Below are 11,525 nucleotides of genomic sequence, written 5' to 3'. Positions count from 1 at the left end.
ATTATTCACCACTTCTCATTGTTTTATGCAGGGCCCTTCAATGAAGATCCCAATAATGCAGCTTGGTGAAGAACAAAATGGCCTCTATGTCCTCAAAGATAGAATTTCAGCTGTTCCAGCTTCTAGCAGTCTTATTTCTAGTCTTTGTAGTTCTAAATTTTATTCAAAGAAGGATATATCATCCACTCTATCTTGCAGTTCAATTTCTGATGTTCAAAGCCAATTATGGCACGTAAGGTTGGGCCATATGCCCCTTTTAAATATGAAAAATATCAGTAATGTTCCTTTTAATGTGTGTTCAAAATTTTCTGTTCCATGTCCTGTTTGTCCATTAGCAAAACAACACAAGCTCCCTTTTCCTAACAGTACCATTTCCACTAAACAACTTTTTGATCTAATACATATTGATACATGGGGACCTTATCAAACTCCTACCTATGATGGTTATAAATATTTTCTTACTATAGTTGATGATTTTACTAGGGGAACCTGGACTACCTTATTGTCCACTAAAAGCAATGCTTTCCCAATTCTCAAAAGTTTCTTAGCCATGACACAAAGACAATTCAACAAAAAGGTTAAGGCTATCAGATCTGATAATGCTTGGGAGTTAGGGTCAAGTTCAGAAAATTCCAGTTTCTTATCTTCTCAAGGCATTTTACACCAAACATCTTGTGTGGCAACACCACAACAAAATGGTGTTGTTGAAAGAAAGCATAAACACATTTTGGAAATTTGTAGGGCCCTACTTTTTCAATCTAATCTTCCACATAAGTTTTGGGGCGATGCACTCATGACTGCAACCTACATCATTAATAGATCTCCTACAAAATTGTTATCTTTTAAAACACCTTATGAAAAGTTATATGGGACCAGTCCCTCATATTCTCATTTAAGGAGTTTTGGATGTTTTGCTTTCACCTCTACACTGTCACAAGGTAGATCAAAATTGGACCCTAGAGCCGAGCCATGTGTTTTTCTTGGGTACCCATTTAACAAAAAAGGATATAAGTTGTTTAGTCTCAAAACCAACAAGTTTCTTATTTCCAGAAATGTTATCTTTTATGAAAATGTTTTTCCATTTGCTTCCGCTACTCCTACTGTGCCTCTGTTTCCTTTGGTTTCTCATATTCCTCCTATAGATTATGCAAATGATACTCCTATCACTATTCCTGCTCAAGAAAATGTCAATGTCCTACCTTCTGCTAGTCATCCTTCTAAAACTACTTCTCCCTCAATTTCTCCTAGTTGTTCATCTTCTCCTATCTCTACTCTCCCCACTGATGTTTTAGAACCTGATAACCCTTCTATTCCTACCATTCCCACTGCTCTCAGGAAATCCATCAGGTCAGTTCACACTCCTACATACTTGGAAGATTATGTTTGCAACAGTATCCAACTCTCTAATGTATCAGATTTCTGTTTTATTCCACCTGAAAAATCTCCTATTGCTTTTGCTGCCCTATCTAATCCTAACCAATGTTACATAAATTCTTTATCACACATTCAAGAACCCACAACCTTTTCCCAAGCAATCTTATATCCAGGATGGAAGGATGCTATGACTAAAGAGTTAGAAGCTTTAATCACTAATGACACTTGGGAAGTGGTCACTTTGCCTCCTGGCAAGAAAGCATTGCCTACAAAATGGGTCTACAAGGTGAAATTAAACTCCAATGGAAATGTGGAGAGACTCAAGGCTCGTTTAGTTGTTAGGGGAGATATACAGATAGAGGGTATTGATTTTACAGAGACTTTTAGCCCTGTTGTTAAAATAACCACTATCAGATGTGTCTTAGCGTTGGCAATAAAGAAAGGTTGGGGTTTATATCAGTTAGATGTAAACAATGCGTTTTTACATGGAGAGTTAGAAGAAGAAGTTTATATGAAGTTTCCTGCTGGTTTACAAGTTACTGATCCAACTCAGGTATGTCGACTTAAGAAATCATTATATGGTTTAAAGCAAGCATCGCGACAATGGTATTCGAGATTAACGGCTGCTTTAAAGTTCAAAGGGTTTACTCATTCGTTGAATGATTATTCATTATTTTACAAGACTCATAATTCTTCTATTTCCATTTTAGCCGTTTATGTCGACGACATACTTCTTACAGGGAACAACAAAGAGGAATTAGATGCCTTAAAGTCATTTTTAGACTCAGAATTCAAAATCAAGGACCTGGGGGACTTACATTATTTTTTAGGAATTGAGATTATCCGTGAGCCTCAGGGATTGATTCTAAATCAACGCAAGTTTCTTCTTGAGATGTTTTCTGAGTATGATACACTTGGTTTGAAACCAGCTTCTTCACCTCTAGACCCTTATCACAAACTCCAGGCTGACATGGGTGATCTGTCATACCCCATTTTAACCGGGATTAAAGTTAGAAGTACGACATATTGGAGATTCCTGTTTTTTGTTGTTTTTAAGGAGTCGCCACCTAATTATTTATGGTGAATTAGGACACCTAAAGTTTATTAAAGTTATGTTTAAAGTTAACTCTGTTTAAGGTCTGCGAAACTTAAAATTCTAGGTAAAGGGTTCAATTAGTCCAAAGGGAAGGTATTAGGCATCCTTTAAGACCCATTAACAATGGTTAACCGACCGGACTTAAAATTAATTAGGCTAAATGTAAATATAATATTATAGAAAAAGGAAAGTAGTTTTTGTAAGTATGGCTAAAATTATAGATAGATATGTAAGAATGCTATTTAAAATAGAACTTGTAAAATAATAATAATAATAATTTGTATAAAAGAGTATTTTTAATGCTGTTTTTGAAATACGACTTATAAATGTTGTTAAGGTTTTAAGACGAAAGTATAATAGCGTTGTTTAAAATAATACTTGTAGAAAATAGCAATTGCATAAAAGAGTTTAGTTAAAAATAAACTAAAAAAAAGCGTGACATGTAATGTTTATATGTGGAGGAAATGACTAAAATTCAAAAAAAGTTATTTAATAAAGTTGTAAAAGTTGTTCTAGATAAATATGTATTTCAATGTGTATTTCTGAGTGTTGAAAAAAAGAAACTAAAGTGAAAAGGTTGTTTTGTTGAATTAGTTTGCTTTTTATTTCTTAGAATAAGCTAGCATTAGTGTAAGATTTGTGACGTTTTAAACTTCTAAAATAGTAAGCATAAATTACGTTTCTTTTAGCTAAAATATATAGTCCTGCTATCTTGAAAATCAACTATTCTAAAAGATAAACATTATAGATACTATAAATAACTTTTGACGTAAACTAAAGAGGCTAATTGTTAGTTTCTCTTTGAATTAACTACCCATTACTAACCACATTAATTCCCCATAATTCGTCTAAACTAAGAGATAAAAAAATAAGATAAGTCAAATCACAATACACAACAAGTAAATAAACAGGGTAGAGAAGAAAACAAAATCAAATAGATTGGCCCATTTCCGGGATTGCTGCTGCGTTACTGTTCACGTCATTGGGCTTAAACCAGATTTTATTTCCTTTTTGGCTGTGGACTGGCTGCCATTATGTGGGCTGATTCGAGAGAAGTTGTGTTGGGCTTTTAGCCCGACGCCAGGTGCAGAAAGAGATGACGAGTCGCTTGGACTCGTATGCGATGATCATGCATAAAAACGGAAGAAAACAATTAGTATACGATCAATAAATAAGATTAAATATGTAAAATATAACTCAAAACAAATTAGTAGAGTATGTATATACCGTGGATATTTGGTATATCTTATGTATATATATTTATACATACGTGACTGCCTAACCATTTAGATGGAAAGAGCTTAGAGACGAAATATGCTATAGAAATTAAAAGAAGTAAATTCTAACAATGTTCTTTTTGACATAGTATGACAGTTATTTAAACTTTGCATAGAGTGTAGGCAAGTTCAAGAAATAAGCAAGCTCAGGATTAACAGCAAGCAAGCAGTATTATCTATAAAAATGGGACATGAATATCATGCTTGGACTTAGACACTTAGCGGGCCACAGTGGAGCTAAAAAAAAACAAGTGACAAACAAGAAGCAAACTCAGAAATTACGGGTATGATAAGTTCAAGACAAGGGCACCCTATCAAGACTTAAGTCTTGGCGGCAAACAAGCTCCCAGGTAGGTTCACACTAAACGGTCAAGCCTCAGTTTGCAACTACACAGCCAAAATCAGTAGTTGGCTGCCCAAGAGTGCTATAAAAAATGTAACATTTTCAGCACTCAAAAATATAATACCATTCTAACAAATATACAGCAATTCAGGAAGGATAAGTAGCAACCAATAGCAACAACCAGTGTAGCAAGCAACGCAACAAAATAGCACAGGATTTGTCCCCCATTTGGTTTGACATTTATTCAAGATATCCTTTGTGACAGCAGCCGTATGATCAGATAACAGCAACAAATAACAATAATAACTCATGGCAGCAGTAACTATGTAGATGGTCCATGAGAGTGGAAATACTCAAACGAGTGTAGTATCAATTTCCTTTGAAAACAATAGGGTGGCAGCAAGACCAAGTAACAGAAGAAGTGAAAACAGTCTTAGTTTCTAGAATAAACAACTTATATATATATATATAATATCAGGGGTACTCTCATGTATACATCATAATGTATACATGATATTTCCTATTTATGCAATAAACAACTGTCAGTTTTCATAGCCATAACCAATTTCAACCCAAAATAAGACAAATAGAGATAGACCCTTTTAAAATTATGTATAATACACTACATACCCATGGTAACAGGAGACAATATATGGGTTCAAACCATAATGTTTGGGATTAAGGCAATTTACAGATTCAACTAGCTAAGACCAAAGCCAATAATACAGAACAAACTTGCTTCAGACTTTCCTAAGGTTCTATGCAGCATATCAGTGATAAGATTTGAATGATATTGACTATAGGCAGAATCAACTCCTTTTCATATCTCAAATGATACACATATAGGTTAGAGTAATTAAATCCTCTCCGCTAAAGTTGAAAGTATAAAAAAGGAAACAGGGCAGATTTGGAGCTTGTTTCCATTCGACAATAAGACCCAATTCAAACTGTACACAATGGAAAGAGAAATAGAACCAATAAACACTTAAGGCGACTGTATATAACCAAATTCATGCTTGGTTCGATCCAATGCTGAGATCTAAGGCGTCCTAAATATCACAGAGACGATAATTTGTTCTTATTACTCAGACTAGCATATGAACTCCCGCTTCTTTTCAACAGATCGTGAACAATTAAGTAAAGAGATTATTAACTAACAGGCGGAACCTATGTTAGCATATATTCTTTTTAACTAACAGGCAGGACCTAAACAGATACTCTAAATTGCTACCAATAATAACAGAAAAAAACCAATGACACAAACTTAAGCTAAACACAAACAACAGACAACAAATGATGAACTAACAACACCGAATAACTTCATGGAATAAAAAATAATACCTTTTGTGGGTGCAGTGAAGTGGGTGTCGACGTCTCAGATTTATGCTCGAACTCGAAGAAACCGATTAAAGTGACAAAGTTTCCAACCAACAAATAGAGTAATTGTTGGATGTTCTTCTTGGAGTCAGACTACATTTGATGATTAAACTTGTGTTTTGTAGAGAATTTTTTGGTTTCAGCTCCTTTTCTTTTTTTGATTCTCGGTTTCTTCCTAAAATCTAGCCCCCTTTTCTAAACAATGTCTCGTCCCCCTTTTTCAATTGAGTAATTCCATTATTTATAGAGTTGGGAATGAAGAGGAGCGTATGAGAGAGGCTATCGGCGTGGGGAACAAAGATAGATGGAGATGGCAGGGAGAATGTAGGGGACAGTGGTGAGTGGGGACCAGAGATGGCGATGGTGGAGTGACAGAGAACGTGAGGGGGACAGAAAGGAGTGGAGAGAGCAGGTAGAGCGTGGGGAGGAGAGGGAATGGGGAGAAAGGGCGAGGAGGCGGAGAAGGCGAGAAAGAGAACAGAGAGATGGAGAGATAGGTGAGGGAGGCGGAAAGGTAGGGTTTAGGTTTTAGAAGAAGAGAGAAAAAAAACAAATGGGCCGGGTCAAGTATTTTTTAGGTAATGGGTTGGACCGGATAAAATTAAAACATGGGCTGCTCATTTTGAGTATTTTAGTTGGGCTGAAAAATGTGGGTCGAAAATGTGGGTTGGGTAATAAAATGTGGTTGTTTATTTGGGTAGGAAAATAGTATTGTATTTGTATTTTGGGTCATTAATTTGGCTGAAAATTGTTAATCCTTCCTCTGCTATTTAATTATTTTTTGGGCTTCTAATTTAATAACTGGTATAATATATATTATGAAAATACAATAAATAATTAGTATGTAAAAAATATATTTTACCAAGTGTTGTATTGTAATTAATTTAACGAGTCCAAACCCGAAAAAATGAAATGATGACGAATCATCTAAAATTTGTAGTAAAGTAATACTTGTAATGTCAAAAATAAAAGTAGTGATATTAATAATAGTAGCAATAAAATATTGTGAAAAAAATAAAGTATTTAGCTCGTCAATAAATTTAGACGCCCGGGTAAATAAAATCAAATAAAGGAGGGACAAAATTGGGTGTCAACATGATCCTCTCTCCGATGCTACTGCTTACCGGAGGCTCATCGGTCAACTCAATTTTCTTACCCACACACGCCCCGACATCTCTTTCTCCGTTCAACACTTAAGCCAATATATGCAATCACCCCACAAAGCACATCTTGCAGCAGCACATCATGTACTCCGTTACCTTCTCAATGATCCCGGTCTTGGCATTTTCCTTAATTCATCTCCTTCTCTTTCTTTACTTGCTTTTTGTGACTCCGACTGGGCCACTTGCCCGGATTCCCGACGATCCATCAGTGGGTTCTATATAACCCTTGGCGGCAGTCCTATTTCTTGGAAATCTAAAAAACAAGCCTCTCTCTCCCTTTCCTCCGCCGAGGCCGAATACCGCTCCATGAGACGTGTTGTCGCAGAGCTTACTTGGCTTGTTCGCCTCTTTTCCGATCTAGATCTAGCCATTTCCCTTCCTATTTCACTGTTTTCCGACAGTCAGGCGGCGATTCACATTGCTAAAAATCCCGTTTTTCATGAACGGACGAAGCATGTTGACTTGGATTGTCACTTCGTCCGTCAACAATACTTAGATGGCCTTATTTCCCTCTCCTTTCTTCCTTCCTCTTCACAACCAGCCGATCTCTTTACTAAACCTCTTCCAACATCTTCTCATCGTTTTTTGTTGAGCAAATTGGGTGTCCGTTCCTCCCCCTCCAATTTGAAGGGGGGTGTTGGAATTAATTACATCTCCGATGTATCGGAGAAGACAAGAAATGGCAGCCTGTGTTTTGCAGAGAAAGGGAATAAAGTATAGCATTCAATTCTAATGTTGTGCATGTTAACATATCACATAGTCAGCCCTCTCAAATTAAAATTAGTAGTGTTGTGTAGTGCTAGTGCTGACACGTTAAAAGATGCTCTCAATTCAATAAAAGAATTACTAGTGTTGTGTAGTGCTAGTGCTGTGCAAAAAGATGCTCCCAATTAAATAAAGAGTTAGTAGTGTTGTGTAGTGCTGTAAAGATCATATAGTTAGCTGTTTCAATGATTCATTTTTATTGTTATATAAACATCTACTGTGCAGATGAAATGACACAGAAAATTCATTTCAATCTGTTTCTTCATCATTTTTATTTCTATCAATGTTGTACGGTAAGATCAGGATCTTCGGGGAAGAAAATAATACTCGGGAACTTGTCGAATCTTTTTTGGAAGCCGTTTCTTCACAGCTGGTCCAACATTAGGCTCACTAGTTTCTGTACCACCCAGAGTTTTCCAATCCATCTCTTTCAGTTGGTCTTTTTGCAGTTCCGCACGCATTATACGACCCTAGCTAAGTTTTTTTTTTAAAAAAAAGGATTGAGACGGATTAGAGCCTTAATCTCAAATTGAGGGAAGTCTTGGAACACTAGTACATTACATCATTCGCACATACAACAACTCATCTATGGTCAACATCTTGGTTTTTCATTTGGAAGATGGCTGAACATTCAAAATAGTGTTTGAGCTAACTTACTGCAATAAAGGAACGTATTCCCACCTATTTACTGTTTATGAATGGTGTCGTTTCATGAAAATGAAATTATGCTCCTAAACGAAATGTATAGCTTTTTCTTAATGATGGAGAAATCCGTCTTTGGGCCACCTAAAGCCTTTGAAACTCGAGAAGATGGGTCACCCCTCTACCCTTCCTCTCCACTAAAATAATATTGAACTTAGTTGGCTTGGCATAGGGCTCGAACTTGTGACACAAACAAGCCCCTCAACCTTTGCCCTTTGAGCTAAATGATATGTATAGCTTGAAAGTAAACAAGTATTGGATTGCTGAGCTTCTCGTTTCATTAATTTTAAGCTCATTGATTCAGATTAGTGAATCAACATTATCCAAAAATCTGCTAAGTTGGGCGGACTCTCCGTTTTTGGTGATGTTCCCGGCTCGATACGGGTGCGGGAGCGGGAGCGGGACACGGTCAAATAAGTTGGGACCGGATTCCATCGATAAAGTTGGGGAAAAAATTGAGATTTTTATGTCTCAAAATTAAAGATAAAACAGATTTAAGATAAGGAAATGACATGCCTTCAATATTACACTACTATTGTATCAATTTTGCTTCAGAGAAACCAAGAATTCAAGGTCGAGTTTTGGCTAGCAGGGCTGGGGGAAGGCCGGGCTGGCTTTCTTTCTCTCTTTTGAGGGAAGGTCGAAGAGACATGAACAGGTATCCGTTAGAGCTAAGAAACAAGTTGGGGAATTTTCAATTTTGAGCTGGGGCTACAACTACAAGATACGTGAATGAACGAAATAATTGCACTTCCTTCCTTAGCTGCACCCTTAAAAACCCCTTTATTCTCCATTATATGCCACACTTTGACATGTAATTGGAAGACATCTAATTATGCTATTTATAAATATAAAATAAATGTTTCTTTCTTGTACAATGTAGGAATATGTTGATTTTTTAATAATTACTTCCTCCGTTTCATAATAAGTATCATCTTAGTAAAAAATATGCATATTAAGAAATAAATTATTATTTTTCACTTGATTAGAGCATGCACAAGTAGTAATCCTTTTGACATTGGAAATCCAACAATACCAAGTTATTATGTGGCTTTTCCAATCATCATTTAGATGTTACTTTCACTTGTCGCTTTTGTCTAAAGGTAGAGTTGGAAAAAACTAGCCAATTTATGTATTGATTTCCTAAGATGATACTTATTATGGATAAATTTTTTTGATCAAGGTGACACTTATTATGGGATGGAGGGAGCAATTCTTTCTTGTAGATTTTCTTTTTCCCCTTTTGATCCTTTCCTTTTCTTTGGCATCATGATCCTGTTATTTTATTAATAAAGCTCATGCATCTGAGAAATTCAAAAAAAAAAAAAAGTTGTAGAAGTTAGAATTTCAAAAATTAATGTTTTTTGAGCATCATTTAAAATGAATTAAATTATTCTTAGAGTTCATTCAGAAGAAAGGATTTATAATTTAATATACAAGATTTCAAATTTATGGCCTTCAGATCTCTATGATTTCAAATGACAGGGTCTTCATAACTTTAAAAAAAAGAAGGAAATGAATTGTGATTTGATTTTGTATTTAAACTCCAAAATTTCCTGAAGTATATCCAAATATATAATGAAAATTTTATATTAATGATGACCAAGAATTCTATTTATCTTTTTCTCCGTCTTTTGGATTTTCTCCTCATTTTAAAAATTTATATGCTAATTTAAAATATTCAAAAAGTCACACCACTTAATGATAGATTTGTCAAGGCAATTAAGATTTACAAAGCTGACTAATATGAGGTGATGGTTTTTAATATTCGAACGAATAACAACTTATTATTAGATGAGAGAAACGGAAACCTCTTATAGACTTAATCAAAGCCAATTGATGTCCATAATATATCATTCAATGCCATCATAATGGGCAATTAATTATTTGGCTCATCCTCATATTTTCTCCCTTAATATAAAGCTTGATGTCCTCCTCACTTTGAACTGCATGCATATCTTACTTTTTCATTTGGTTAACTCTGCTTCTAGGGCTTCTATATAAGATTGTATGTGACTTTTTGCTCTTGAATCTTTCTATTTTCTTTTCTCCAACCATTCAAGTATTCATTAATTTTCTTCTATAAATTCATGAGAGAGCACCATCAAGAAAAGGGAGAAGTTGATTTACTACTTTAGAAGACATAACATACCTGCAACACTCCATTTAATTTCATTAACTCATGCAGGGAGTATTTGAGTTTAGGTTAGTTTAGATAATGTTCATCACTGTATTCTACTAGGATAACATTTTTCACACATATATCTGTTTTTTGATGAAGTATTCTTTAGTTTTTTGCTTTCTTACAATCACCCAGCGTTTCTCTTTTCATTTTTTTCTTCTGCAATTTTATTTCTTACGTTCTTAACAATGAAATAATGGTATGCTCTCATTTAAATGGTGAAATTCTCACTTATTGCATGTTCCAATTTTAATTGTGTTTTCTCATTTTTTGGTGTTTAACATTTAAATAAAGCAAAAATCCAAGCTTATAAAGTGAGAAGTTTTTATAGAGTTTAAGTCAAATTTAGACCGATTAATATTGCATTCCTATGCTTATATCTTCCTAATTATCTACTTATCATTTACAATTAACATTACATTTATCTTTTGTTACAAATGCAATTATAGAACTTAAATTTTTTCTAGATGTGATTTATACAATAATTTCACAAATGCGGATTGAATATTTGAAAAGTGAACAAGTACAGCAATAAAACAAAACATATATCCTTTACTGACCGGAGTCATCTCATCTGATCGAGCACTCTGAGCACGAACCTTCACATTGAAAGTGCTAAAGTATTGTGAGAGAAGTCGGCTACTTTTGGATTTCTTTAAGAAAATATGTAACCGTTAGGTTGTGTGTTTGCCGGTTTGATTTTGTTTCGACAGAAACTCCTGTCTTCTTCACTAAGTGGCGTTTCAACTGGAATGCCTTTTAAAAATTTCAGTTTTTCAATAGATCTTTTGTGCAATAGAAATGAAATCAATTGGTTATTAGGGAGTACATAATTTTGGTTATTAAATAAAAATGTGTTATCTCTCATTTGATTAACATTAAATTTGTTGAGCTTAGTTTCCTTTTTAATATTTAGTACTAGATTTGATAATATAATTAAAACAATTGATAAAATGGTTGGAGAAAAAAGAGAATATAATTCTTCAAAATTGATTTTTTTAATTTAATTTTTATTTTATTTTATTTTTCTAAACGACGTTGCACTGGATAATTCCCTGGGTATCATAAATTTGAATATAAAAACTGAAAGTGTGGTGGATTGATTGAAATCACTTCACACTAAAGAAAAAATATATTTGGCAACAATTTTTTTTATTGCTATAGATTAATTATTGTTGCAAAAAGTACTTTTGGCAACAATTTTTTTTTTTGTTGCATGGACCTTTTTTTTTTTTTTTTTGCATAG

The sequence above is a fragment of the Lycium barbarum genome, chromosome 6, assembly GCF_019175385.1.
Source record: "Lycium barbarum isolate Lr01 chromosome 6, ASM1917538v2, whole genome shotgun sequence".
Classification (NCBI taxonomy): Eukaryota; Viridiplantae; Streptophyta; class Magnoliopsida; order Solanales; family Solanaceae; genus Lycium; species Lycium barbarum.
Note: the sequence above shows the minus strand (reverse complement) of the source record.